At 55.4% G+C, this 25,819-nt stretch overlaps 26 non-coding genes across 26 annotated transcripts; all 26 read left to right on the top strand.

The window, feature by feature from the left end:
- The first annotated feature begins 578 nt into the window (after positions 1-578).
- Positions 579-697, top strand: LOC126231998 (5S ribosomal RNA). The gene has a single exon (XR_007544559.1). It is a non-coding gene; the product is annotated as a 5S ribosomal RNA (ribosomal RNA).
- Positions 698-1,550: 853 nt separating this feature from the next.
- Positions 1,551-1,669, top strand: LOC126231996 (5S ribosomal RNA). Its single transcript, XR_007544558.1, has one exon. It is a non-coding gene; the product is annotated as a 5S ribosomal RNA (ribosomal RNA).
- An 852-nt stretch (positions 1,670-2,521) lies between these two features.
- On the top strand, positions 2,522-2,640 carry LOC126231995 (5S ribosomal RNA). Its single transcript, XR_007544557.1, has one exon. It is a non-coding gene; the product is annotated as a 5S ribosomal RNA (ribosomal RNA).
- Positions 2,641-3,493: 853 nt separating this feature from the next.
- LOC126231994 (5S ribosomal RNA) lies at positions 3,494-3,612 on the top strand. The gene has a single exon (XR_007544556.1). It is a non-coding gene; the product is annotated as a 5S ribosomal RNA (ribosomal RNA).
- Positions 3,613-4,464: 852 nt separating this feature from the next.
- LOC126231993 (5S ribosomal RNA) lies at positions 4,465-4,583 on the top strand. The gene has a single exon (XR_007544555.1). It is a non-coding gene; the product is annotated as a 5S ribosomal RNA (ribosomal RNA).
- An 848-nt stretch (positions 4,584-5,431) lies between these two features.
- LOC126231992 (5S ribosomal RNA) lies at positions 5,432-5,550 on the top strand. The gene has a single exon (XR_007544554.1). It is a non-coding gene; the product is annotated as a 5S ribosomal RNA (ribosomal RNA).
- An 853-nt stretch (positions 5,551-6,403) lies between these two features.
- LOC126231990 (5S ribosomal RNA) lies at positions 6,404-6,522 on the top strand. The gene has a single exon (XR_007544552.1). It is a non-coding gene; the product is annotated as a 5S ribosomal RNA (ribosomal RNA).
- An 853-nt stretch (positions 6,523-7,375) lies between these two features.
- On the top strand, positions 7,376-7,494 carry LOC126231989 (5S ribosomal RNA). Its single transcript, XR_007544551.1, has one exon. It is a non-coding gene; the product is annotated as a 5S ribosomal RNA (ribosomal RNA).
- Positions 7,495-8,346: 852 nt separating this feature from the next.
- On the top strand, positions 8,347-8,465 carry LOC126231988 (5S ribosomal RNA). The gene has a single exon (XR_007544550.1). It is a non-coding gene; the product is annotated as a 5S ribosomal RNA (ribosomal RNA).
- Positions 8,466-9,318: 853 nt separating this feature from the next.
- On the top strand, positions 9,319-9,437 carry LOC126231987 (5S ribosomal RNA). Its single transcript, XR_007544549.1, has one exon. It is a non-coding gene; the product is annotated as a 5S ribosomal RNA (ribosomal RNA).
- An 852-nt stretch (positions 9,438-10,289) lies between these two features.
- LOC126231985 (5S ribosomal RNA) lies at positions 10,290-10,408 on the top strand. Its single transcript, XR_007544548.1, has one exon. It is a non-coding gene; the product is annotated as a 5S ribosomal RNA (ribosomal RNA).
- An 853-nt stretch (positions 10,409-11,261) lies between these two features.
- On the top strand, positions 11,262-11,380 carry LOC126232078 (5S ribosomal RNA). Its single transcript, XR_007544632.1, has one exon. It is a non-coding gene; the product is annotated as a 5S ribosomal RNA (ribosomal RNA).
- Positions 11,381-12,232: 852 nt separating this feature from the next.
- On the top strand, positions 12,233-12,351 carry LOC126232077 (5S ribosomal RNA). Its single transcript, XR_007544631.1, has one exon. It is a non-coding gene; the product is annotated as a 5S ribosomal RNA (ribosomal RNA).
- Positions 12,352-13,199: 848 nt separating this feature from the next.
- On the top strand, positions 13,200-13,318 carry LOC126232076 (5S ribosomal RNA). The gene has a single exon (XR_007544630.1). It is a non-coding gene; the product is annotated as a 5S ribosomal RNA (ribosomal RNA).
- Positions 13,319-14,171: 853 nt separating this feature from the next.
- Positions 14,172-14,290, top strand: LOC126232075 (5S ribosomal RNA). Its single transcript, XR_007544629.1, has one exon. It is a non-coding gene; the product is annotated as a 5S ribosomal RNA (ribosomal RNA).
- An 853-nt stretch (positions 14,291-15,143) lies between these two features.
- On the top strand, positions 15,144-15,262 carry LOC126232073 (5S ribosomal RNA). Its single transcript, XR_007544628.1, has one exon. It is a non-coding gene; the product is annotated as a 5S ribosomal RNA (ribosomal RNA).
- An 852-nt stretch (positions 15,263-16,114) lies between these two features.
- Positions 16,115-16,233, top strand: LOC126232071 (5S ribosomal RNA). Its single transcript, XR_007544626.1, has one exon. It is a non-coding gene; the product is annotated as a 5S ribosomal RNA (ribosomal RNA).
- An 853-nt stretch (positions 16,234-17,086) lies between these two features.
- LOC126232070 (5S ribosomal RNA) lies at positions 17,087-17,205 on the top strand. The gene has a single exon (XR_007544625.1). It is a non-coding gene; the product is annotated as a 5S ribosomal RNA (ribosomal RNA).
- Positions 17,206-18,057: 852 nt separating this feature from the next.
- LOC126232069 (5S ribosomal RNA) lies at positions 18,058-18,176 on the top strand. The gene has a single exon (XR_007544624.1). It is a non-coding gene; the product is annotated as a 5S ribosomal RNA (ribosomal RNA).
- An 848-nt stretch (positions 18,177-19,024) lies between these two features.
- Positions 19,025-19,143, top strand: LOC126232068 (5S ribosomal RNA). Its single transcript, XR_007544623.1, has one exon. It is a non-coding gene; the product is annotated as a 5S ribosomal RNA (ribosomal RNA).
- Positions 19,144-19,995: 852 nt separating this feature from the next.
- Positions 19,996-20,114, top strand: LOC126232067 (5S ribosomal RNA). Its single transcript, XR_007544622.1, has one exon. It is a non-coding gene; the product is annotated as a 5S ribosomal RNA (ribosomal RNA).
- Positions 20,115-20,967: 853 nt separating this feature from the next.
- LOC126232066 (5S ribosomal RNA) lies at positions 20,968-21,086 on the top strand. Its single transcript, XR_007544621.1, has one exon. It is a non-coding gene; the product is annotated as a 5S ribosomal RNA (ribosomal RNA).
- Positions 21,087-21,938: 852 nt separating this feature from the next.
- Positions 21,939-22,057, top strand: LOC126232065 (5S ribosomal RNA). The gene has a single exon (XR_007544620.1). It is a non-coding gene; the product is annotated as a 5S ribosomal RNA (ribosomal RNA).
- An 848-nt stretch (positions 22,058-22,905) lies between these two features.
- On the top strand, positions 22,906-23,024 carry LOC126232064 (5S ribosomal RNA). The gene has a single exon (XR_007544619.1). It is a non-coding gene; the product is annotated as a 5S ribosomal RNA (ribosomal RNA).
- An 852-nt stretch (positions 23,025-23,876) lies between these two features.
- On the top strand, positions 23,877-23,995 carry LOC126232062 (5S ribosomal RNA). Its single transcript, XR_007544618.1, has one exon. It is a non-coding gene; the product is annotated as a 5S ribosomal RNA (ribosomal RNA).
- An 852-nt stretch (positions 23,996-24,847) lies between these two features.
- On the top strand, positions 24,848-24,966 carry LOC126232061 (5S ribosomal RNA). The gene has a single exon (XR_007544617.1). It is a non-coding gene; the product is annotated as a 5S ribosomal RNA (ribosomal RNA).
- The last annotated feature ends 853 nt before the right edge of the window (positions 24,967-25,819 follow it).

Here is a 25,819-nt window from a genome sequence, read left to right as displayed (position 1 = left end):
CGAATTTATTCCTTAGTCGTCTCGTCTCGTCTCGTCCCGCAGACGTTTGTCGTGCTTGCGCTGTCATATGGACCACGACCCGAGCGGCAGCGAGCGGCAGTCGAGCAAAGTCGGGACAAGTCGGGACGGGGACGGGGACAGGGATGGGAATGGTGCGAATGCACTGCAAACTACGCACACACCTGGTGTGAGGCGAGGCGAGGCGACGCGAGGCGAGGCGAGGCGAGGAAGCCCACATGCTACCAGTGGCGCCCTCCAGCACGACACTGCCACACCACGCACAGGCCCTCCGCTGGACACCAGGGACAAGATGCGTCCTCCGCTAGTGTCGAAGGCTGCACGCGCGCAGCGAATGACAGGAGGTGCAACGAGCAGCAGTGCGTCTCACACACGCGGCGGTGCGCCCGCTAATTCGGCCGTCGCTCTGCTGGGACGCCGGGCGCGCCCCCCGCGCCGTCCTCGAGGAACTGGCTGTTGCGGAAGGAAGTGCTTTCGTCAAATGCGGTCGAAAACTAACATTTTGTGTGTTGGGAGAAAAGCCGAACGCGGATTCTGCCGTGCTCCTACATTAGATGAGCGCCAACGGCCATACCATGATGAATACACCGGTTCTCGTCCGATCACCGAAGTTAAGCATCATCGGGCCCGGTTAGTACTTGGATGGGTGACCGCCTGGGAAACCCGGGTGCTGTTGGCTGCCTTCCATTTTTTTTTTGTTATTATGTCGCTACCCCTGCCAGCCCAATTTTCAAACTACCTTTCTGTTGTGACAAAGATGCTTCCTTAAGCCTTTTACACTACTGTAATGGTACGAAAATGCAGTAATTAACTCAGTTTGAGGGAGAATGTGCTAACCAAGTTTGCCAAGAAGACTTTGAAAACGACAAAACAGTACGAATCGGCAGGTGATTTCTGAAACACGTCACCGCCTATTTTTGTGTAGGAGTGTAGAGTTCCAATTTTTTGTAATCACGAATTTATTCCTTAGTCGTCTCGTCTCGTCTCGTCCCGCAGACGTTTGTCGTGCTTGCGCTGTCATATGGACCACGACCCGAGCGGCAGCGAGCGGCAGTCGAGCAAAGTCGGGACAAGTCGGGACGGGGACGGGGACAGGGATGGGAATGGTGCGAATGCACTGCAAACTACGCACACACCTGGTGTGAGGCGAGGCGAGGCGACGCGAGGCGAGGCGAGGCGAGGAAGCCCACATGCTACCAGTGGCGCCCTCCAGCACGACACTGCCACACCACGCACAGGCCCTCCGCTGGACACCAGGGACAAGATGCGTCCTCCGCTAGTGTCGAAGGCTGCACGCGCGCAGCGAATGACAGGAGGTGCAACGAGCAGCAGTGCGTGTCACACACGCGGCGGTGCGCCCGCTAATTCGGCCGTCGCTCTGCTGGGACGCCGGGCGCGCCCCCCGCGCCGTCCTCGAGGAACTGGCTGTTGCGGAAGGAAGTGCTTTCGTCAAATGCGGTCGAAAACTAACATTTTGTGTGTTGGGAGAAAAGCCGAACGCGGATTCTGCCGTGCTCCTACATTAGATGAGCGCCAACGGCCATACCATGATGAATACACCGGTTCTCGTCCGATCACCGAAGTTAAGCATCATCGGGCCCGGTTAGTACTTGGATGGGTGACCGCCTGGGAAACCCGGGTGCTGTTGGCTGCCTTCCATTTTTTTTTGTTATTATGTCGCTACCCCTGCCAGCCCAATTTTCAAACTACCTTTCTGTTGTGACAAAGATGCTTCCTTAAGCCTTTTACACTACTGTAATGGTACGAAAATGCAGTAATTAACTCAGTTTGAGGGAGAATGTGCTAACCAAGTTTGCCAAGAAGACTTTGAAAACGACAAAACAGTACGAATCGGCAGGTGATTTCTGAAACACGTCACCGCCTATTTTTGTGTAGGAGTGTAGAGTTCCAATTTTTTGTAATCACGAATTTATTCCTTAGTCGTCTCGTCTCGTCTCGTCCCGCAGACGTTTGTCGTGCTTGCGCTGTCATATGGACCACGACCCGAGCGGCAGCGAGCGGCAGTCGAGCAAAGTCGGGACAAGTCGGGACGGGGACGGGGACAGGGATGGGAATGGTGCGAATGCACTGCAAACTACGCACACACCTGGTGTGAGGCGAGGCGAGGCGACGCGAGGCGAGGCGAGGCGAGGAAGCCCACATGCTACCAGTGGCGCCCTCCAGCACGACACTGCCACACCACGCACAGGCCCTCCGCTGGACACCAGGGACAAGATGCGTCCTCCGCTAGTGTCGAAGGCTGCACGCGCGCAGCGAATGACAGGAGGTGCAACGAGCAGCAGTGCGTGTCACACACGCGGCGGTGCGCCCGCTAATTCGGCCGTCGCTCTGCTGGGACGCCGGGCGCGCCCCCCGCGCCGTCCTCGAGGAACTGGCTGTTGCGGAAGGAAGTGCTTTCGTCAAATGCGGTCGAAAACTAACATTTTGTGTGTTGGGAGAAAAGCCGAACGCGGATTCTGCCGTGCTCCTACATTAGATGAGCGCCAACGGCCATACCATGATGAATACACCGGTTCTCGTCCGATCACCGAAGTTAAGCATCATCGGGCCCGGTTAGTACTTGGATGGGTGACCGCCTGGGAAACCCGGGTGCTGTTGGCTGCCTTCCATTTTTTTTTTGTTATTATGTCGCTACCCCTGCCAGCCCAATTTTCAAACTACCTTTCTGTTGTGACAAAGATGCTTCCTTAAGCCTTTTACACTACTGTAATGGTACGAAAATGCAGTAATTAACTCAGTTTGAGGGAGAATGTGCTAACCAAGTTTGCCAAGAAGACTTTGAAAACGACAAAACAGTACGAATCGGCAGGTGATTTCTGAAACACGTCACCGCCTATTTTTGTGTAGGAGTGTAGAGTTCCAATTTTTTGTAATCACGAATTTATTCCTTAGTCGTCTCGTCTCGTCTCGTCCCGCAGACGTTTGTCGTGCTTGCGCTGTCATATGGACCACGACCCGAGCGGCAGCGAGCGGCAGTCGAGCAAAGTCGGGACAAGTCGGGACGGGGACGGGGACAGGGATGGGAATGGTGCGAATGCACTGCAAACTACGCACACACCTGGTGTGAGGCGAGGCGAGGCGACGCGAGGCGAGGCGAGGCGAGGAAGCCCACATGCTACCAGTGGCGCCCTCCAGCACGACACTGCCACACCACGCACAGGCCCTCCGCTGGACACCAGGGACAAGATGCGTCCTCCGCTAGTGTCGAAGGCTGCACGCGCGCAGCGAATGACAGGAGGTGCAACGAGCAGCAGTGCGTGTCACACACGCGGCGGTGCGCCCGCTAATTCGGCCGTCGCTCTGCTGGGACGCCGGGCGCGCCCCCCGCGCCGTCCTCGAGGAACTGGCTGTTGCGGAAGGAAGTGCTTTCGTCAAATGCGGTCGAAAACTAACATTTTGTGTGTTGGGAGAAAAGCCGAACGCGGATTCTGCCGTGCTCCTACATTAGATGAGCGCCAACGGCCATACCATGATGAATACACCGGTTCTCGTCCGATCACCGAAGTTAAGCATCATCGGGCCCGGTTAGTACTTGGATGGGTGACCGCCTGGGAAACCCGGGTGCTGTTGGCTGCCTTCCATTTTTTTTTGTTATTATGTCGCTACCCCTGCCAGCCCAATTTTCAAACTACCTTTCTGTTGTGACAAAGATGCTTCCTTAAGCCTTTTACACTACTGTAATGGTACGAAAATGCAGTAATTAACTCAGTTTGAGGGAGAATGTGCTAACCAAGTTTGCCAAGAAGACTTTGAAAACGACAAAACAGTACGAATCGGCAGGTGATTTCTGAAACACGTCACCGCCTATTTTTGTGTAGGAGTGTAGAGTTCCAATTTTTTGTAATCACGAATTTATTCCTTAGTCGTCTCGTCTCGTCTCGTCCCGCAGACGTTTGTCGTGCTTGCGCTGTCATATGGACCACGACCCGAGCGGCAGCGAGCGGCAGTCGAGCAAAGTCGGGACAAGTCGGGACGGGGACGGGGACAGGGATGGGAATGGTGCGAATGCACTGCAAACTACGCACACACCTGGTGTGAGGCGAGGCGAGGCGACGCGAGGCGAGGCGAGGCGAGGAAGCCCACATGCTACCAGTGGCGCCCTCCAGCACGACACTGCCACACCACGCACAGGCCCTCCGCTGGACACCAGGGACAAGATGCGTCCTCCGCTAGTGTCGAAGGCTGCACGCGCGCAGCGAATGACAGGAGGTGCAACGAGCAGCAGTGCGTCTCACACACGCGGCGGTGCGCCCGCTAATTCGGCCGTCGCTCTGCTGGGACGCCGGGCGCGCCCCCCGCGCCGTCCTCGAGGAACTGGCTGTTGCGGAAGGAAGTGCTTTCGTCAAATGCGGTCGAAAACTAACATTTTGTGTGTTGGGAGAAAAGCCGAACGCGGATTCTGCCGTGCTCCTACATTAGATGAGCGCCAACGGCCATACCATGATGAATACACCGGTTCTCGTCCGATCACCGAAGTTAAGCATCATCGGGCCCGGTTAGTACTTGGATGGGTGACCGCCTGGGAAACCCGGGTGCTGTTGGCTGCCTTCCATTTTTTTTTTGTTATTATGTCGCTACCCCTGCCAGCCCAATTTTCAAACTACCTTTCTGTTGTGACAAAGATGCTTCCTTAAGCCTTTTACACTACTGTAATGGTACGAAAATGCAGTAATTAACTCAGTTTGAGGGAGAATGTGCTAACCAAGTTTGCCAAGAAGACTTTGAAAACGACAAAACAGTACGAATCGGCAGGTGATTTCTGAAACACGTCACCGCCTATTTTTGTGTAGGAGTGTAGAGTTCCAATTTTTTGTAATCACGAATTTATTCCTTAGTCGTCTCGTCTCGTCTCGTCCCGCAGACGTTTGTCGTGCTTGCGCTGTCATATGGACCACGACCCGAGCGGCAGCGAGCGGCAGTCGAGCAAAGTCGGGACAAGTCGGGACGGGGACGGGGACAGGGATGGGAATGGTGCGAATGCACTGCAAACTACGCACACACCTGGTGTGAGGCGAGGCGAGGCGACGCGAGGCGAGGCGAGGAAGCCCACATGCTACCAGTGGCGCCCTCCAGCACGACACTGCCACACCACGCACAGGCCCTCCGCTGGACACCAGGGACAAGATGCGTCCTCCGCTAGTGTCGAAGGCTGCACGCGCGCAGCGAATGACAGGAGGTGCAACGAGCAGCAGTGCGTCTCACACACGCGGCGGTGCGCCCGCTAATTCGGCCGTCGCTCTGCTGGGACGCCGGGCGCGCCCCCCGCGCCGTCCTCGAGGAACTGGCTGTTGCGGAAGGAAGTGCTTTCGTCAAATGCGGTCGAAAACTAACATTTTGTGTGTTGGGAGAAAAGCCGAACGCGGATTCTGCCGTGCTCCTACATTAGATGAGCGCCAACGGCCATACCATGATGAATACACCGGTTCTCGTCCGATCACCGAAGTTAAGCATCATCGGGCCCGGTTAGTACTTGGATGGGTGACCGCCTGGGAAACCCGGGTGCTGTTGGCTGCCTTCCATTTTTTTTTTGTTATTATGTCGCTACCCCTGCCAGCCCAATTTTCAAACTACCTTTCTGTTGTGACAAAGATGCTTCCTTAAGCCTTTTACACTACTGTAATGGTACGAAAATGCAGTAATTAACTCAGTTTGAGGGAGAATGTGCTAACCAAGTTTGCCAAGAAGACTTTGAAAACGACAAAACAGTACGAATCGGCAGGTGATTTCTGAAACACGTCACCGCCTATTTTTGTGTAGGAGTGTAGAGTTCCAATTTTTTGTAATCACGAATTTATTCCTTAGTCGTCTCGTCTCGTCTCGTCCCGCAGACGTTTGTCGTGCTTGCGCTGTCATATGGACCACGACCCGAGCGGCAGCGAGCGGCAGTCGAGCAAAGTCGGGACAAGTCGGGACGGGGACGGGGACAGGGATGGGAATGGTGCGAATGCACTGCAAACTACGCACACACCTGGTGTGAGGCGAGGCGAGGCGACGCGAGGCGAGGCGAGGCGAGGAAGCCCACATGCTACCAGTGGCGCCCTCCAGCACGACACTGCCACACCACGCACAGGCCCTCCGCTGGACACCAGGGACAAGATGCGTCCTCCGCTAGTGTCGAAGGCTGCACGCGCGCAGCGAATGACAGGAGGTGCAACGAGCAGCAGTGCGTCTCACACACGCGGCGGTGCGCCCGCTAATTCGGCCGTCGCTCTGCTGGGACGCCGGGCGCGCCCCCCGCGCCGTCCTCGAGGAACTGGCTGTTGCGGAAGGAAGTGCTTTCGTCAAATGCGGTCGAAAACTAACATTTTGTGTGTTGGGAGAAAAGCCGAACGCGGATTCTGCCGTGCTCCTACATTAGATGAGCGCCAACGGCCATACCATGATGAATACACCGGTTCTCGTCCGATCACCGAAGTTAAGCATCATCGGGCCCGGTTAGTACTTGGATGGGTGACCGCCTGGGAAACCCGGGTGCTGTTGGCTGCCTTCCATTTTTTTTTTGTTATTATGTCGCTACCCCTGCCAGCCCAATTTTCAAACTACCTTTCTGTTGTGACAAAGATGCTTCCTTAAGCCTTTTACACTACTGTAATGGTACGAAAATGCAGTAATTAACTCAGTTTGAGGGAGAATGTGCTAACCAAGTTTGCCAAGAAGACTTTGAAAACGACAAAACAGTACGAATCGGCAGGTGATTTCTGAAACACGTCACCGCCTATTTTTGTGTAGGAGTGTAGAGTTCCAATTTTTTGTAATCACGAATTTATTCCTTAGTCGTCTCGTCTCGTCTCGTCCCGCAGACGTTTGTCGTGCTTGCGCTGTCATATGGACCACGACCCGAGCGGCAGCGAGCGGCAGTCGAGCAAAGTCGGGACAAGTCGGGACGGGGACGGGGACAGGGATGGGAATGGTGCGAATGCACTGCAAACTACGCACACACCTGGTGTGAGGCGAGGCGAGGCGACGCGAGGCGAGGCGAGGCGAGGAAGCCCACATGCTACCAGTGGCGCCCTCCAGCACGACACTGCCACACCACGCACAGGCCCTCCGCTGGACACCAGGGACAAGATGCGTCCTCCGCTAGTGTCGAAGGCTGCACGCGCGCAGCGAATGACAGGAGGTGCAACGAGCAGCAGTGCGTGTCACACACGCGGCGGTGCGCCCGCTAATTCGGCCGTCGCTCTGCTGGGACGCCGGGCGCGCCCCCCGCGCCGTCCTCGAGGAACTGGCTGTTGCGGAAGGAAGTGCTTTCGTCAAATGCGGTCGAAAACTAACATTTTGTGTGTTGGGAGAAAAGCCGAACGCGGATTCTGCCGTGCTCCTACATTAGATGAGCGCCAACGGCCATACCATGATGAATACACCGGTTCTCGTCCGATCACCGAAGTTAAGCATCATCGGGCCCGGTTAGTACTTGGATGGGTGACCGCCTGGGAAACCCGGGTGCTGTTGGCTGCCTTCCATTTTTTTTTGTTATTATGTCGCTACCCCTGCCAGCCCAATTTTCAAACTACCTTTCTGTTGTGACAAAGATGCTTCCTTAAGCCTTTTACACTACTGTAATGGTACGAAAATGCAGTAATTAACTCAGTTTGAGGGAGAATGTGCTAACCAAGTTTGCCAAGAAGACTTTGAAAACGACAAAACAGTACGAATCGGCAGGTGATTTCTGAAACACGTCACCGCCTATTTTTGTGTAGGAGTGTAGAGTTCCAATTTTTTGTAATCACGAATTTATTCCTTAGTCGTCTCGTCTCGTCTCGTCCCGCAGACGTTTGTCGTGCTTGCGCTGTCATATGGACCACGACCCGAGCGGCAGCGAGCGGCAGTCGAGCAAAGTCGGGACAAGTCGGGACGGGGACGGGGACAGGGATGGGAATGGTGCGAATGCACTGCAAACTACGCACACACCTGGTGTGAGGCGAGGCGAGGCGACGCGAGGCGAGGCGAGGCGAGGAAGCCCACATGCTACCAGTGGCGCCCTCCAGCACGACACTGCCACACCACGCACAGGCCCTCCGCTGGACACCAGGGACAAGATGCGTCCTCCGCTAGTGTCGAAGGCTGCACGCGCGCAGCGAATGACAGGAGGTGCAACGAGCAGCAGTGCGTCTCACACACGCGGCGGTGCGCCCGCTAATTCGGCCGTCGCTCTGCTGGGACGCCGGGCGCGCCCCCCGCGCCGTCCTCGAGGAACTGGCTGTTGCGGAAGGAAGTGCTTTCGTCAAATGCGGTCGAAAACTAACATTTTGTGTGTTGGGAGAAAAGCCGAACGCGGATTCTGCCGTGCTCCTACATTAGATGAGCGCCAACGGCCATACCATGATGAATACACCGGTTCTCGTCCGATCACCGAAGTTAAGCATCATCGGGCCCGGTTAGTACTTGGATGGGTGACCGCCTGGGAAACCCGGGTGCTGTTGGCTGCCTTCCATTTTTTTTTTGTTATTATGTCGCTACCCCTGCCAGCCCAATTTTCAAACTACCTTTCTGTTGTGACAAAGATGCTTCCTTAAGCCTTTTACACTACTGTAATGGTACGAAAATGCAGTAATTAACTCAGTTTGAGGGAGAATGTGCTAACCAAGTTTGCCAAGAAGACTTTGAAAACGACAAAACAGTACGAATCGGCAGGTGATTTCTGAAACACGTCACCGCCTATTTTTGTGTAGGAGTGTAGAGTTCCAATTTTTTGTAATCACGAATTTATTCCTTAGTCGTCTCGTCTCGTCTCGTCCCGCAGACGTTTGTCGTGCTTGCGCTGTCATATGGACCACGACCCGAGCGGCAGCGAGCGGCAGTCGAGCAAAGTCGGGACAAGTCGGGACGGGGACGGGGACAGGGATGGGAATGGTGCGAATGCACTGCAAACTACGCACACACCTGGTGTGAGGCGAGGCGAGGCGACGCGAGGCGAGGCGAGGCGAGGAAGCCCACATGCTACCAGTGGCGCCCTCCAGCACGACACTGCCACACCACGCACAGGCCCTCCGCTGGACACCAGGGACAAGATGCGTCCTCCGCTAGTGTCGAAGGCTGCACGCGCGCAGCGAATGACAGGAGGTGCAACGAGCAGCAGTGCGTGTCACACACGCGGCGGTGCGCCCGCTAATTCGGCCGTCGCTCTGCTGGGACGCCGGGCGCGCCCCCCGCGCCGTCCTCGAGGAACTGGCTGTTGCGGAAGGAAGTGCTTTCGTCAAATGCGGTCGAAAACTAACATTTTGTGTGTTGGGAGAAAAGCCGAACGCGGATTCTGCCGTGCTCCTACATTAGATGAGCGCCAACGGCCATACCATGATGAATACACCGGTTCTCGTCCGATCACCGAAGTTAAGCATCATCGGGCCCGGTTAGTACTTGGATGGGTGACCGCCTGGGAAACCCGGGTGCTGTTGGCTGCCTTCCATTTTTTTTTGTTATTATGTCGCTACCCCTGCCAGCCCAATTTTCAAACTACCTTTCTGTTGTGACAAAGATGCTTCCTTAAGCCTTTTACACTACTGTAATGGTACGAAAATGCAGTAATTAACTCAGTTTGAGGGAGAATGTGCTAACCAAGTTTGCCAAGAAGACTTTGAAAACGACAAAACAGTACGAATCGGCAGGTGATTTCTGAAACACGTCACCGCCTATTTTTGTGTAGGAGTGTAGAGTTCCAATTTTTTGTAATCACGAATTTATTCCTTAGTCGTCTCGTCTCGTCTCGTCCCGCAGACGTTTGTCGTGCTTGCGCTGTCATATGGACCACGACCCGAGCGGCAGCGAGCGGCAGTCGAGCAAAGTCGGGACAAGTCGGGACGGGGACGGGGACAGGGATGGGAATGGTGCGAATGCACTGCAAACTACGCACACACCTGGTGTGAGGCGAGGCGAGGCGACGCGAGGCGAGGCGAGGCGAGGAAGCCCACATGCTACCAGTGGCGCCCTCCAGCACGACACTGCCACACCACGCACAGGCCCTCCGCTGGACACCAGGGACAAGATGCGTCCTCCGCTAGTGTCGAAGGCTGCACGCGCGCAGCGAATGACAGGAGGTGCAACGAGCAGCAGTGCGTGTCACACACGCGGCGGTGCGCCCGCTAATTCGGCCGTCGCTCTGCTGGGACGCCGGGCGCGCCCCCCGCGCCGTCCTCGAGGAACTGGCTGTTGCGGAAGGAAGTGCTTTCGTCAAATGCGGTCGAAAACTAACATTTTGTGTGTTGGGAGAAAAGCCGAACGCGGATTCTGCCGTGCTCCTACATTAGATGAGCGCCAACGGCCATACCATGATGAATACACCGGTTCTCGTCCGATCACCGAAGTTAAGCATCATCGGGCCCGGTTAGTACTTGGATGGGTGACCGCCTGGGAAACCCGGGTGCTGTTGGCTGCCTTCCATTTTTTTTTTGTTATTATGTCGCTACCCCTGCCAGCCCAATTTTCAAACTACCTTTCTGTTGTGACAAAGATGCTTCCTTAAGCCTTTTACACTACTGTAATGGTACGAAAATGCAGTAATTAACTCAGTTTGAGGGAGAATGTGCTAACCAAGTTTGCCAAGAAGACTTTGAAAACGACAAAACAGTACGAATCGGCAGGTGATTTCTGAAACACGTCACCGCCTATTTTTGTGTAGGAGTGTAGAGTTCCAATTTTTTGTAATCACGAATTTATTCCTTAGTCGTCTCGTCTCGTCTCGTCCCGCAGACGTTTGTCGTGCTTGCGCTGTCATATGGACCACGACCCGAGCGGCAGCGAGCGGCAGTCGAGCAAAGTCGGGACAAGTCGGGACGGGGACGGGGACAGGGATGGGAATGGTGCGAATGCACTGCAAACTACGCACACACCTGGTGTGAGGCGAGGCGAGGCGACGCGAGGCGAGGCGAGGCGAGGAAGCCCACATGCTACCAGTGGCGCCCTCCAGCACGACACTGCCACACCACGCACAGGCCCTCCGCTGGACACCAGGGACAAGATGCGTCCTCCGCTAGTGTCGAAGGCTGCACGCGCGCAGCGAATGACAGGAGGTGCAACGAGCAGCAGTGCGTGTCACACACGCGGCGGTGCGCCCGCTAATTCGGCCGTCGCTCTGCTGGGACGCCGGGCGCGCCCCCCGCGCCGTCCTCGAGGAACTGGCTGTTGCGGAAGGAAGTGCTTTCGTCAAATGCGGTCGAAAACTAACATTTTGTGTGTTGGGAGAAAAGCCGAACGCGGATTCTGCCGTGCTCCTACATTAGATGAGCGCCAACGGCCATACCATGATGAATACACCGGTTCTCGTCCGATCACCGAAGTTAAGCATCATCGGGCCCGGTTAGTACTTGGATGGGTGACCGCCTGGGAAACCCGGGTGCTGTTGGCTGCCTTCCATTTTTTTTTGTTATTATGTCGCTACCCCTGCCAGCCCAATTTTCAAACTACCTTTCTGTTGTGACAAAGATGCTTCCTTAAGCCTTTTACACTACTGTAATGGTACGAAAATGCAGTAATTAACTCAGTTTGAGGGAGAATGTGCTAACCAAGTTTGCCAAGAAGACTTTGAAAACGACAAAACAGTACGAATCGGCAGGTGATTTCTGAAACACGTCACCGCCTATTTTTGTGTAGGAGTGTAGAGTTCCAATTTTTTGTAATCACGAATTTATTCCTTAGTCGTCTCGTCTCGTCTCGTCCCGCAGACGTTTGTCGTGCTTGCGCTGTCATATGGACCACGACCCGAGCGGCAGCGAGCGGCAGTCGAGCAAAGTCGGGACAAGTCGGGACGGGGACGGGGACAGGGATGGGAATGGTGCGAATGCACTGCAAACTACGCACACACCTGGTGTGAGGCGAGGCGAGGCGACGCGAGGCGAGGCGAGGCGAGGAAGCCCACATGCTACCAGTGGCGCCCTCCAGCACGACACTGCCACACCACGCACAGGCCCTCCGCTGGACACCAGGGACAAGATGCGTCCTCCGCTAGTGTCGAAGGCTGCACGCGCGCAGCGAATGACAGGAGGTGCAACGAGCAGCAGTGCGTCTCACACACGCGGCGGTGCGCCCGCTAATTCGGCCGTCGCTCTGCTGGGACGCCGGGCGCGCCCCCCGCGCCGTCCTCGAGGAACTGGCTGTTGCGGAAGGAAGTGCTTTCGTCAAATGCGGTCGAAAACTAACATTTTGTGTGTTGGGAGAAAAGCCGAACGCGGATTCTGCCGTGCTCCTACATTAGATGAGCGCCAACGGCCATACCATGATGAATACACCGGTTCTCGTCCGATCACCGAAGTTAAGCATCATCGGGCCCGGTTAGTACTTGGATGGGTGACCGCCTGGGAAACCCGGGTGCTGTTGGCTGCCTTCCATTTTTTTTTTGTTATTATGTCGCTACCCCTGCCAGCCCAATTTTCAAACTACCTTTCTGTTGTGACAAAGATGCTTCCTTAAGCCTTTTACACTACTGTAATGGTACGAAAATGCAGTAATTAACTCAGTTTGAGGGAGAATGTGCTAACCAAGTTTGCCAAGAAGACTTTGAAAACGACAAAACAGTACGAATCGGCAGGTGATTTCTGAAACACGTCACCGCCTATTTTTGTGTAGGAGTGTAGAGTTCCAATTTTTTGTAATCACGAATTTATTCCTTAGTCGTCTCGTCTCGTCTCGTCCCGCAGACGTTTGTCGTGCTTGCGCTGTCATATGGACCACGACCCGAGCGGCAGCGAGCGGCAGTCGAGCAAAGTCGGGACAAGTCGGGACGGGGACGGGGACAGGGATGGGAATGGTGCGAATGCACTGCAAACTACGCACACACCTGGTGTGAGGCGAGGCGAGGCGACGCGAGGCGAGGCGAGGAAGCCCACATGCTACCAGTGGCGCCCTCCAGCACGACACTGCCACACCACGCACAGGCCCTCCGCTGGACACCAGGGACAAGATGCGTCCTCCGCTAGTGTCGAAGGCTGCACGCGCGCAGCGAATGACAGGAGGTGCAACGAGCAGCAGTGCGTCTCACACACGCGGCGGTGCGCCCGCTAATTCGGCCGTCGCTCTGCTGGGACGCCGGGCGCGCCCCCCGCGCCGTCCTCGAGGAACTGGCTGTTGCGGAAGGAAGTGCTTTCGTCAAATGCGGTCGAAAACTAACATTTTGTGTGTTGGGAGAAAAGCCGAACGCGGATTCTGCCGTGCTCCTACATTAGATGAGCGCCAACGGCCATACCATGATGAATACACCGGTTCTCGTCCGATCACCGAAGTTAAGCATCATCGGGCCCGGTTAGTACTTGGATGGGTGACCGCCTGGGAAACCCGGGTGCTGTTGGCTGCCTTCCATTTTTTTTTTGTTATTATGTCGCTACCCCTGCCAGCCCAATTTTCAAACTACCTTTCTGTTGTGACAAAGATGCTTCCTTAAGCCTTTTACACTACTGTAATGGTACGAAAATGCAGTAATTAACTCAGTTTGAGGGAGAATGTGCTAACCAAGTTTGCCAAGAAGACTTTGAAAACGACAAAACAGTACGAATCGGCAGGTGATTTCTGAAACACGTCACCGCCTATTTTTGTGTAGGAGTGTAGAGTTCCAATTTTTTGTAATCACGAATTTATTCCTTAGTCGTCTCGTCTCGTCTCGTCCCGCAGACGTTTGTCGTGCTTGCGCTGTCATATGGACCACGACCCGAGCGGCAGCGAGCGGCAGTCGAGCAAAGTCGGGACAAGTCGGGACGGGGACGGGGACAGGGATGGGAATGGTGCGAATGCACTGCAAACTACGCACACACCTGGTGTGAGGCGAGGCGAGGCGACGCGAGGCGAGGCGAGGCGAGGAAGCCCACATGCTACCAGTGGCGCCCTCCAGCACGACACTGCCACACCACGCACAGGCCCTCCGCTGGACACCAGGGACAAGATGCGTCCTCCGCTAGTGTCGAAGGCTGCACGCGCGCAGCGAATGACAGGAGGTGCAACGAGCAGCAGTGCGTCTCACACACGCGGCGGTGCGCCCGCTAATTCGGCCGTCGCTCTGCTGGGACGCCGGGCGCGCCCCCCGCGCCGTCCTCGAGGAACTGGCTGTTGCGGAAGGAAGTGCTTTCGTCAAATGCGGTCGAAAACTAACATTTTGTGTGTTGGGAGAAAAGCCGAACGCGGATTCTGCCGTGCTCCTACATTAGATGAGCGCCAACGGCCATACCATGATGAATACACCGGTTCTCGTCCGATCACCGAAGTTAAGCATCATCGGGCCCGGTTAGTACTTGGATGGGTGACCGCCTGGGAAACCCGGGTGCTGTTGGCTGCCTTCCATTTTTTTTTTGTTATTATGTCGCTACCCCTGCCAGCCCAATTTTCAAACTACCTTTCTGTTGTGACAAAGATGCTTCCTTAAGCCTTTTACACTACTGTAATGGTACGAAAATGCAGTAATTAACTCAGTTTGAGGGAGAATGTGCTAACCAAGTTTGCCAAGAAGACTTTGAAAACGACAAAACAGTACGAATCGGCAGGTGATTTCTGAAACACGTCACCGCCTATTTTTGTGTAGGAGTGTAGAGTTCCAATTTTTTGTAATCACGAATTTATTCCTTAGTCGTCTCGTCTCGTCTCGTCCCGCAGACGTTTGTCGTGCTTGCGCTGTCATATGGACCACGACCCGAGCGGCAGCGAGCGGCAGTCGAGCAAAGTCGGGACAAGTCGGGACGGGGACGGGGACAGGGATGGGAATGGTGCGAATGCACTGCAAACTACGCACACACCTGGTGTGAGGCGAGGCGAGGCGACGCGAGGCGAGGCGAGGCGAGGAAGCCCACATGCTACCAGTGGCGCCCTCCAGCACGACACTGCCACACCACGCACAGGCCCTCCGCTGGACACCAGGGACAAGATGCGTCCTCCGCTAGTGTCGAAGGCTGCACGCGCGCAGCGAATGACAGGAGGTGCAACGAGCAGCAGTGCGTGTCACACACGCGGCGGTGCGCCCGCTAATTCGGCCGTCGCTCTGCTGGGACGCCGGGCGCGCCCCCCGCGCCGTCCTCGAGGAACTGGCTGTTGCGGAAGGAAGTGCTTTCGTCAAATGCGGTCGAAAACTAACATTTTGTGTGTTGGGAGAAAAGCCGAACGCGGATTCTGCCGTGCTCCTACATTAGATGAGCGCCAACGGCCATACCATGATGAATACACCGGTTCTCGTCCGATCACCGAAGTTAAGCATCATCGGGCCCGGTTAGTACTTGGATGGGTGACCGCCTGGGAAACCCGGGTGCTGTTGGCTGCCTTCCATTTTTTTTTGTTATTATGTCGCTACCCCTGCCAGCCCAATTTTCAAACTACCTTTCTGTTGTGACAAAGATGCTTCCTTAAGCCTTTTACACTACTGTAATGGTACGAAAATGCAGTAATTAACTCAGTTTGAGGGAGAATGTGCTAACCAAGTTTGCCAAGAAGACTTTGAAAACGACAAAACAGTACGAATCGGCAGGTGATTTCTGAAACACGTCACCGCCTATTTTTGTGTAGGAGTGTAGAGTTCCAATTTTTTGTAATCACGAATTTATTCCTTAGTCGTCTCGTCTCGTCTCGTCCCGCAGACGTTTGTCGTGCTTGCGCTGTCATATGGACCACGACCCGAGCGGCAGCGAGCGGCAGTCGAGCAAAGTCGGGACAAGTCGGGACGGGGACGGGGACAGGGATGGGAATGGTGCGAATGCACTGCAAACTACGCACACACCTGGTGTGAGGCGAGGCGAGGCGACGCGAGGCGAGGCGAGGCGAGGAAGCCCACATGCTACCAGTGGCGCCCTCCAGCACGACACTGCCACACCACGCACAGGCCCTCCGCTGGACACCAGGGACAAGATGCGTCCTCCGCTAGTGTCGAAGGCTGCACGCGCGCAGCGAATGACAGGAGGTGCAACGAGCAGCAGTGCGTCTCACACACGCGGCGGTGCGCCCGCTAATTCGGCCGTCGCTCTGCTGGGACGCCGGGCGCGCCCCCCGCGCCGTCCTCGAGGAACTGGCTGTTGCGGAAGGAAGTGCTTTCGTCAAATGCGGTCGAAAACTAACATTTTGTGTGTTGGGAGAAAAGCCGAACGCGGATTCTGCCGTGCTCCTACATTAGATGAGCGCCAACGGCCATACCATGATGAATACACCGGTTCTCGTCCGATCACCGAAGTTAAGCATCATCGGGCCCGGTTAGTACTTGGATGGGTGACCGCCTGGGAAACCCGGGTGCTGTTGGCTGCCTTCCATTTTTTTTTTGTTATTATGTCGCTACCCCTGCCAGCCCAATTTTCAAACTACCTTTCTGTTGTGACAAAGATGCTTCCTTAAGCCTTTTACACTACTGTAATGGTACGAAAATGCAGTAATTAACTCAGTTTGAGGGAGAATGTGCTAACCAAGTTTGCCAAGAAGACTTTGAAAACGACAAAACAGTACGAATCGGCAGGTGATTTCTGAAACACGTCACCGCCTATTTTTGTGTAGGAGTGTAGAGTTCCAATTTTTTGTAATCACGAATTTATTCCTTAGTCGTCTCGTCTCGTCTCGTCCCGCAGACGTTTGTCGTGCTTGCGCTGTCATATGGACCACGACCCGAGCGGCAGCGAGCGGCAGTCGAGCAAAGTCGGGACAAGTCGGGACGGGGACGGGGACAGGGATGGGAATGGTGCGAATGCACTGCAAACTACGCACACACCTGGTGTGAGGCGAGGCGAGGCGACGCGAGGCGAGGCGAGGCGAGGAAGCCCACATGCTACCAGTGGCGCCCTCCAGCACGACACTGCCACACCACGCACAGGCCCTCCGCTGGACACCAGGGACAAGATGCGTCCTCCGCTAGTGTCGAAGGCTGCACGCGCGCAGCGAATGACAGGAGGTGCAACGAGCAGCAGTGCGTCTCACACACGCGGCGGTGCGCCCGCTAATTCGGCCGTCGCTCTGCTGGGACGCCGGGCGCGCCCCCCGCGCCGTCCTCGAGGAACTGGCTGTTGCGGAAGGAAGTGCTTTCGTCAAATGCGGTCGAAAACTAACATTTTGTGTGTTGGGAGAAAAGCCGAACGCGGATTCTGCCGTGCTCCTACATTAGATGAGCGCCAACGGCCATACCATGATGAATACACCGGTTCTCGTCCGATCACCGAAGTTAAGCATCATCGGGCCCGGTTAGTACTTGGATGGGTGACCGCCTGGGAAACCCGGGTGCTGTTGGCTGCCTTCCATTTTTTTTTGTTATTATGTCGCTACCCCTGCCAGCCCAATTTTCAAACTACCTTTCTGTTGTGACAAAGATGCTTCCTTAAGCCTTTTACACTACTGTAATGGTACGAAAATGCAGTAATTAACTCAGTTTGAGGGAGAATGTGCTAACCAAGTTTGCCAAGAAGACTTTGAAAACGACAAAACAGTACGAATCGGCAGGTGATTTCTGAAACACGTCACCGCCTATTTTTGTGTAGGAGTGTAGAGTTCCAATTTTTTGTAATCACGAATTTATTCCTTAGTCGTCTCGTCTCGTCTCGTCCCGCAGACGTTTGTCGTGCTTGCGCTGTCATATGGACCACGACCCGAGCGGCAGCGAGCGGCAGTCGAGCAAAGTCGGGACAAGTCGGGACGGGGACGGGGACAGGGATGGGAATGGTGCGAATGCACTGCAAACTACGCACACACCTGGTGTGAGGCGAGGCGAGGCGACGCGAGGCGAGGCGAGGCGAGGAAGCCCACATGCTACCAGTGGCGCCCTCCAGCACGACACTGCCACACCACGCACAGGCCCTCCGCTGGACACCAGGGACAAGATGCGTCCTCCGCTAGTGTCGAAGGCTGCACGCGCGCAGCGAATGACAGGAGGTGCAACGAGCAGCAGTGCGTCTCACACACGCGGCGGTGCGCCCGCTAATTCGGCCGTCGCTCTGCTGGGACGCCGGGCGCGCCCCCCGCGCCGTCCTCGAGGAACTGGCTGTTGCGGAAGGAAGTGCTTTCGTCAAATGCGGTCGAAAACTAACATTTTGTGTGTTGGGAGAAAAGCCGAACGCGGATTCTGCCGTGCTCCTACATTAGATGAGCGCCAACGGCCATACCATGATGAATACACCGGTTCTCGTCCGATCACCGAAGTTAAGCATCATCGGGCCCGGTTAGTACTTGGATGGGTGACCGCCTGGGAAACCCGGGTGCTGTTGGCTGCCTTCCATTTTTTTTTTGTTATTATGTCGCTACCCCTGCCAGCCCAATTTTCAAACTACCTTTCTGTTGTGACAAAGATGCTTCCTTAAGCCTTTTACACTACTGTAATGGTACGAAAATGCAGTAATTAACTCAGTTTGAGGGAGAATGTGCTAACCAAGTTTGCCAAGAAGACTTTGAAAACGACAAAACAGTACGAATCGGCAGGTGATTTCTGAAACACGTCACCGCCTATTTTTGTGTAGGAGTGTAGAGTTCCAATTTTTTGTAATCACGAATTTATTCCTTAGTCGTCTCGTCTCGTCTCGTCCCGCAGACGTTTGTCGTGCTTGCGCTGTCATATGGACCACGACCCGAGCGGCAGCGAGCGGCAGTCGAGCAAAGTCGGGACAAGTCGGGACGGGGACGGGGACAGGGATGGGAATGGTGCGAATGCACTGCAAACTACGCACACACCTGGTGTGAGGCGAGGCGAGGCGACGCGAGGCGAGGCGAGGAAGCCCACATGCTACCAGTGGCGCCCTCCAGCACGACACTGCCACACCACGCACAGGCCCTCCGCTGGACACCAGGGACAAGATGCGTCCTCCGCTAGTGTCGAAGGCTGCACGCGCGCAGCGAATGACAGGAGGTGCAACGAGCAGCAGTGCGTGTCACACACGCGGCGGTGCGCCCGCTAATTCGGCCGTCGCTCTGCTGGGACGCCGGGCGCGCCCCCCGCGCCGTCCTCGAGGAACTGGCTGTTGCGGAAGGAAGTGCTTTCGTCAAATGCGGTCGAAAACTAACATTTTGTGTGTTGGGAGAAAAGCCGAACGCGGATTCTGCCGTGCTCCTACATTAGATGAGCGCCAACGGCCATACCATGATGAATACACCGGTTCTCGTCCGATCACCGAAGTTAAGCATCATCGGGCCCGGTTAGTACTTGGATGGGTGACCGCCTGGGAAACCCGGGTGCTGTTGGCTGCCTTCCATTTTTTTTTGTTATTATGTCGCTACCCCTGCCAGCCCAATTTTCAAACTACCTTTCTGTTGTGACAAAGATGCTTCCTTAAGCCTTTTACACTACTGTAATGGTACGAAAATGCAGTAATTAACTCAGTTTGAGGGAGAATGTGCTAACCAAGTTTGCCAAGAAGACTTTGAAAACGACAAAACAGTACGAATCGGCAGGTGATTTCTGAAACACGTCACCGCCTATTTTTGTGTAGGAGTGTAGAGTTCCAATTTTTTGTAATCACGAATTTATTCCTTAGTCGTCTCGTCTCGTCTCGTCCCGCAGACGTTTGTCGTGCTTGCGCTGTCATATGGACCACGACCCGAGCGGCAGCGAGCGGCAGTCGAGCAAAGTCGGGACAAGTCGGGACGGGGACGGGGACAGGGATGGGAATGGTGCGAATGCACTGCAAACTACGCACACACCTGGTGTGAGGCGAGGCGAGGCGACGCGAGGCGAGGCGAGGCGAGGAAGCCCACATGCTACCAGTGGCGCCCTCCAGCACGACACTGCCACACCACGCACAGGCCCTCCGCTGGACACCAGGGACAAGATGCGTCCTCCGCTAGTGTCGAAGGCTGCACGCGCGCAGCGAATGACAGGAGGTGCAACGAGCAGCAGTGCGTGTCACACACGCGGCGGTGCGCCCGCTAATTCGGCCGTCGCTCTGCTGGGACGCCGGGCGCGCCCCCCGCGCCGTCCTCGAGGAACTGGCTGTTGCGGAAGGAAGTGCTTTCGTCAAATGCGGTCGAAAACTAACATTTTGTGTGTTGGGAGAAAAGCCGAACGCGGATTCTGCCGTGCTCCTACATTAGATGAGCGCCAACGGCCATACCATGATGAATACACCGGTTCTCGTCCGATCACCGAAGTTAAGCATCATCGGGCCCGGTTAGTACTTGGATGGGTGACCGCCTGGGAAACCCGGGTGCTGTTGGCTGCCTTCCATTTTTTTTTTGTTATTATGTCGCTACCCCTGCCAGCCCAATTTTCAAACTACCTTTCTGTTGTGACAAAGATGCTTCCTTAAGCCTTTTACACTACTGTAATGGTACGAAAATGCAGTAATTAACTCAGTTTGAGGGAGAATGTGCTAACCAAGTTTGCCAAGAAGACTTTGAAAACGACAAAACAGTACGAATCGGCAGGTGATTTCTGAAACACGTCACCGCCTATTTTTGTGTAGGAGTGTAGAGTTCCAATTTTTTGTAATCACGAATTTATTCCTTAGTCGTCTCGTCTCGTCTCGTCCCGCAGACGTTTGTCGTGCTTGCGCTGTCATATGGACCACGACCCGAGCGGCAGCGAGCGGCAGTCGAGCAAAGTCGGGACAAGTCGGGACGGGGACGGGGACAGGGATGGGAATGGTGCGAATGCACTGCAAACTACGCACACACCTGGTGTGAGGCGAGGCGAGGCGACGCGAGGCGAGGCGAGGCGAGGAAGCCCACATGCTACCAGTGGCGCCCTCCAGCACGACACTGCCACACCACGCACAGGCCCTCCGCTGGACACCAGGGACAAGATGCGTCCTCCGCTAGTGTCGAAGGCTGCACGCGCGCAGCGAATGACAGGAGGTGCAACGAGCAGCAGTGCGTGTCACACACGCGGCGGTGCGCCCGCTAATTCGGCCGTCGCTCTGCTGGGACGCCGGGCGCGCCCCCCGCGCCGTCCTCGAGGAACTGGCTGTTGCGGAAGGAAGTGCTTTCGTCAAATGCGGTCGAAAACTAACATTTTGTGTGTTGGGAGAAAAGCCGAACGCGGATTCTGCCGTGCTCCTACATTAGATGAGCGCCAACGGCCATACCATGATGAATACACCGGTTCTCGTCCGATCACCGAAGTTAAGCATCATCGGGCCCGGTTAGTACTTGGATGGGTGACCGCCTGGGAAACCCGGGTGCTGTTGGCTGCCTTCCATTTTTTTTTGTTATTATGTCGCTACCCCTGCCAGCCCAATTTTCAAACTACCTTTCTGTTGTGACAAAGATGCTTCCTTAAGCCTTTTACACTACTGTAATGGTACGAAAATGCAGTAATTAACTCAGTTTGAGGGAGAATGTGCTAACCAAGTTTGCCAAGAAGACTTTGAAAACGACAAAACAGTACGAATCGGCAGGTGATTTCTGAAACACGTCACCGCCTATTTTTGTGTAGGAGTGTAGAGTTCCAATTTTTTGTAATCACGAATTTATTCCTTAGTCGTCTCGTCTCGTCTCGTCCCGCAGACGTTTGTCGTGCTTGCGCTGTCATATGGACCACGACCCGAGCGGCAGCGAGCGGCAGTCGAGCAAAGTCGGGACAAGTCGGGACGGGGACGGGGACAGGGATGGGAATGGTGCGAATGCACTGCAAACTACGCACACACCTGGTGTGAGGCGAGGCGAGGCGACGCGAGGCGAGGCGAGGCGAGGAAGCCCACATGCTACCAGTGGCGCCCTCCAGCACGACACTGCCACACCACGCACAGGCCCTCCGCTGGACACCAGGGACAAGATGCGTCCTCCGCTAGTGTCGAAGGCTGCACGCGCGCAGCGAATGACAGGAGGTGCAACGAGCAGCAGTGCGTCTCACACACGCGGCGGTGCGCCCGCTAATTCGGCCGTCGCTCTGCTGGGACGCCGGGCGCGCCCCCCGCGCCGTCCTCGAGGAACTGGCTGTTGCGGAAGGAAGTGCTTTCGTCAAATGCGGTCGAAAACTAACATTTTGTGTGTTGGGAGAAAAGCCGAACGCGGATTCTGCCGTGCTCCTACATTAGATGAGCGCCAACGGCCATACCATGATGAATACACCGGTTCTCGTCCGATCACCGAAGTTAAGCATCATCGGGCCCGGTTAGTACTTGGATGGGTGACCGCCTGGGAAACCCGGGTGCTGTTGGCTGCCTTCCATTTTTTTTTTGTTATTATGTCGCTACCCCTGCCAGCCCAATTTTCAAACTACCTTTCTGTTGTGACAAAGATGCTTCCTTAAGCCTTTTACACTACTGTAATGGTACGAAAATGCAGTAATTAACTCAGTTTGAGGGAGAATGTGCTAACCAAGTTTGCCAAGAAGACTTTGAAAACGACAAAACAGTACGAATCGGCAGGTGATTTCTGAAACACGTCACCGCCTATTTTTGTGTAGGAGTGTAGAGTTCCAATTTTTTGTAATCACGAATTTATTCCTTAGTCGTCTCGTCTCGTCTCGTCCCGCAGACGTTTGTCGTGCTTGCGCTGTCATATGGACCACGACCCGAGCGGCAGCGAGCGGCAGTCGAGCAAAGTCGGGACAAGTCGGGACGGGGACGGGGACAGGGATGGGAATGGTGCGAATGCACTGCAAACTACGCACACACCTGGTGTGAGGCGAGGCGAGGCGACGCGAGGCGAGGCGAGGAAGCCCACATGCTACCAGTGGCGCCCTCCAGCACGACACTGCCACACCACGCACAGGCCCTCCGCTGGACACCAGGGACAAGATGCGTCCTCCGCTAGTGTCGAAGGCTGCACGCGCGCAGCGAATGACAGGAGGTGCAACGAGCAGCAGTGCGTGTCACACACGCGGCGGTGCGCCCGCTAATTCGGCCGTCGCTCTGCTGGGACGCCGGGCGCGCCCCCCGCGCCGTCCTCGAGGAACTGGCTGTTGCGGAAGGAAGTGCTTTCGTCAAATGCGGTCGAAAACTAACATTTTGTGTGTTGGGAGAAAAGCCGAACGCGGATTCTGCCGTGCTCCTACATTAGATGAGCGCCAACGGCCATACCATGATGAATACACCGGTTCTCGTCCGATCACCGAAGTTAAGCATCATCGGGCCCGGTTAGTACTTGGATGGGTGACCGCCTGGGAAACCCGGGTGCTGTTGGCTGCCTTCCATTTTTTTTTGTTATTATGTCGCTACCCCTGCCAGCCCAATTTTCAAACTACCTTTCTGTTGTGACAAAGATGCTTCCTTAAGCCTTTTACACTACTGTAATGGTACGAAAATGCAGTAATTAACTCAGTTTGAGGGAGAATGTGCTAACCAAGTTTGCCAAGAAGACTTTGAAAACGACAAAACAGTACGAATCGGCAGGTGATTTCTGAAACACGTCACCGCCTATTTTTGTGTAGGAGTGTAGAGTTCCAATTTTTTGTAATCACGAATTTATTCCTTAGTCGTCTCGTCTCGTCTCGTCCCGCAGACGTTTGTCGTGCTTGCGCTGTCATATGGACCACGACCCGAGCGGCAGCGAGCGGCAGTCGAGCAAAGTCGGGACAAGTCGGGACGGGGACGGGGACAGGGATGGGAATGGTGCGAATGCACTGCAAACTACGCACACACCTGGTGTGAGGCGAGGCGAGGCGACGCGAGGCGAGGCGAGGCGAGGAAGCCCACATGCTACCAGTGGCGCCCTCCAGCACGACACTGCCACACCACGCACAGGCCCTCCGCTGGACACCAGGGACAAGATGCGTCCTCCGCTAGTGTCGAAGGCTGCACGCGCGCAGCGAATGACAGGAGGTGCAACGAGCAGCAGTGCGTGTCACACACGCGGCGGTGCGCCCGCTAATTCGGCCGTCGCTCTGCTGGGACGCCGGGCGCGCCCCCCGCGCCGTCCTCGAGGAACTGGCTGTTGCGGAAGGAAGTGCTTTCGTCAAATGCGGTCGAAAACTAACATTTTGTGTGTTGGGAGAAAAGCCGAACGCGGATTCTGCCGTGCTCCTACATTAGATGAGCGCCAACGGCCATACCATGATGAATACACCGGTTCTCGTCCGATCACCGAAGTTAAGCATCATCGGGCCCGGTTAGTACTTGGATGGGTGACCGCCTGGGAAACCCGGGTGCTGTTGGCTGCCTTCCATTTTTTTTTGTTATTATGTCGCTACCCCTGCCAGCCCAATTTTCAAACTACCTTTCTGTTGTGACAAAGATGCTTCCTTAAGCCTTTTACACTACTGTAATGGTACGAAAATGCAGTAATTAACTCAGTTTGAGGGAGAATGTGCTAACCAAGTTTGCCAAGAAGACTTTGAAAACGACAAAACAGTACGAATCGGCAGGTGATTTCTGAAACACGTCACCGCCTATTTTTGTGTAGGAGTGTAGAGTTCCAATTTTTTGTAATCACGAATTTATTCCTTAGTCGTCTCGTCTCGTCTCGTCCCGCAGACGTTTGTCGTGCTTGCGCTGTCATATGGACCACGACCCGAGCGGCAGCGAGCGGCAGTCGAGCAAAGTCGGGACAAGTCGGGACGGGGACGGGGACAGGGATGGGAATGGTGCGAATGCACTGCAAACTACGCACACACCTGGTGTGAGGCGAGGCGAGGCGACGCGAGGCGAGGCGAGGCGAGGAAGCCCACATGCTACCAGTGGCGCCCTCCAGCACGACACTGCCACACCACGCACAGGCCCTCCGCTGGACACCAGGGACAAGATGCGTCCTCCGCTAGTGTCGAAGGCTGCACGCGCGCAGCGAATGACAGGAGGTGCAACGAGCAGCAGTGCGTCTCACACACGCGGCGGTGCGCCCGCTAATTCGGCCGTCGCTCTGCTGGGACGCCGGGCGCGCCCCCCGCGCCGTCCTCGAGGAACTGGCTGTTGCGGAAGGAAGTGCTTTCGTCAAATGCGGTCGAAAACTAACATTTTGTGTGTTGGGAGAAAAGCCGAACGCGGATTCTGCCGTGCTCCTACATTAGATGAGCGCCAACGGCCATACCATGATGAATACACCGGTTCTCGTCCGATCACCGAAGTTAAGCATCATCGGGCCCGGTTAGTACTTGGATGGGTGACCGCCTGGGAAACCCGGGTGCTGTTGGCTGCCTTCCATTTTTTTTTTGTTATTATGTCGCTACCCCTGCCAGCCCAATTTTCAAACTACCTTTCTGTTGTGACAAAGATGCTTCCTTAAGCCTTTTACACTACTGTAATGGTACGAAAATGCAGTAATTAACTCAGTTTGAGGGAGAATGTGCTAACCAAGTTTGCCAAGAAGACTTTGAAAACGACAAAACAGTACGAATCGGCAGGTGATTTCTGAAACACGTCACCGCCTATTTTTGTGTAGGAGTGTAGAGTTCCAATTTTTTGTAATCACGAATTTATTCCTTAGTCGTCTCGTCTCGTCTCGTCCCGCAGACGTTTGTCGTGCTTGCGCTGTCATATGGACCACGACCCGAGCGGCAGCGAGCGGCAGTCGAGCAAAGTCGGGACAAGTCGGGACGGGGACGGGGACAGGGATGGGAATGGTGCGAATGCACTGCAAACTACGCACACACCTGGTGTGAGGCGAGGCGAGGCGACGCGAGGCGAGGCGAGGCGAGGAAGCCCACATGCTACCAGTGGCGCCCTCCAGCACGACACTGCCACACCACGCACAGGCCCTCCGCTGGACACCAGGGACAAGATGCGTCCTCCGCTAGTGTCGAAGGCTGCACGCGCGCAGCGAATGACAGGAGGTGCAACGAGCAGCAGTGCGTGTCACACACGCGGCGGTGCGCCCGCTAATTCGGCCGTCGCTCTGCTGGGACGCCGGGCGCGCCCCCCGCGCCGTCCTCGAGGAACTGGCTGTTGCGGAAGGAAGTGCTTTCGTCAAATGCGGTCGAAAACTAACATTTTGTGTGTTGGGAGAAAAGCCGAACGCGGATTCTGCCGTGCTCCTACATTAGATGAGC

The sequence above is a fragment of the Schistocerca nitens genome, unplaced genomic scaffold (genome assembly GCF_023898315.1).
Source record: "Schistocerca nitens isolate TAMUIC-IGC-003100 unplaced genomic scaffold, iqSchNite1.1 HiC_scaffold_422, whole genome shotgun sequence".
Classification (NCBI taxonomy): Eukaryota; Metazoa; Arthropoda; class Insecta; order Orthoptera; family Acrididae; genus Schistocerca; species Schistocerca nitens.
This window is presented reverse-complemented; position numbering and strand designations above follow the sequence as displayed.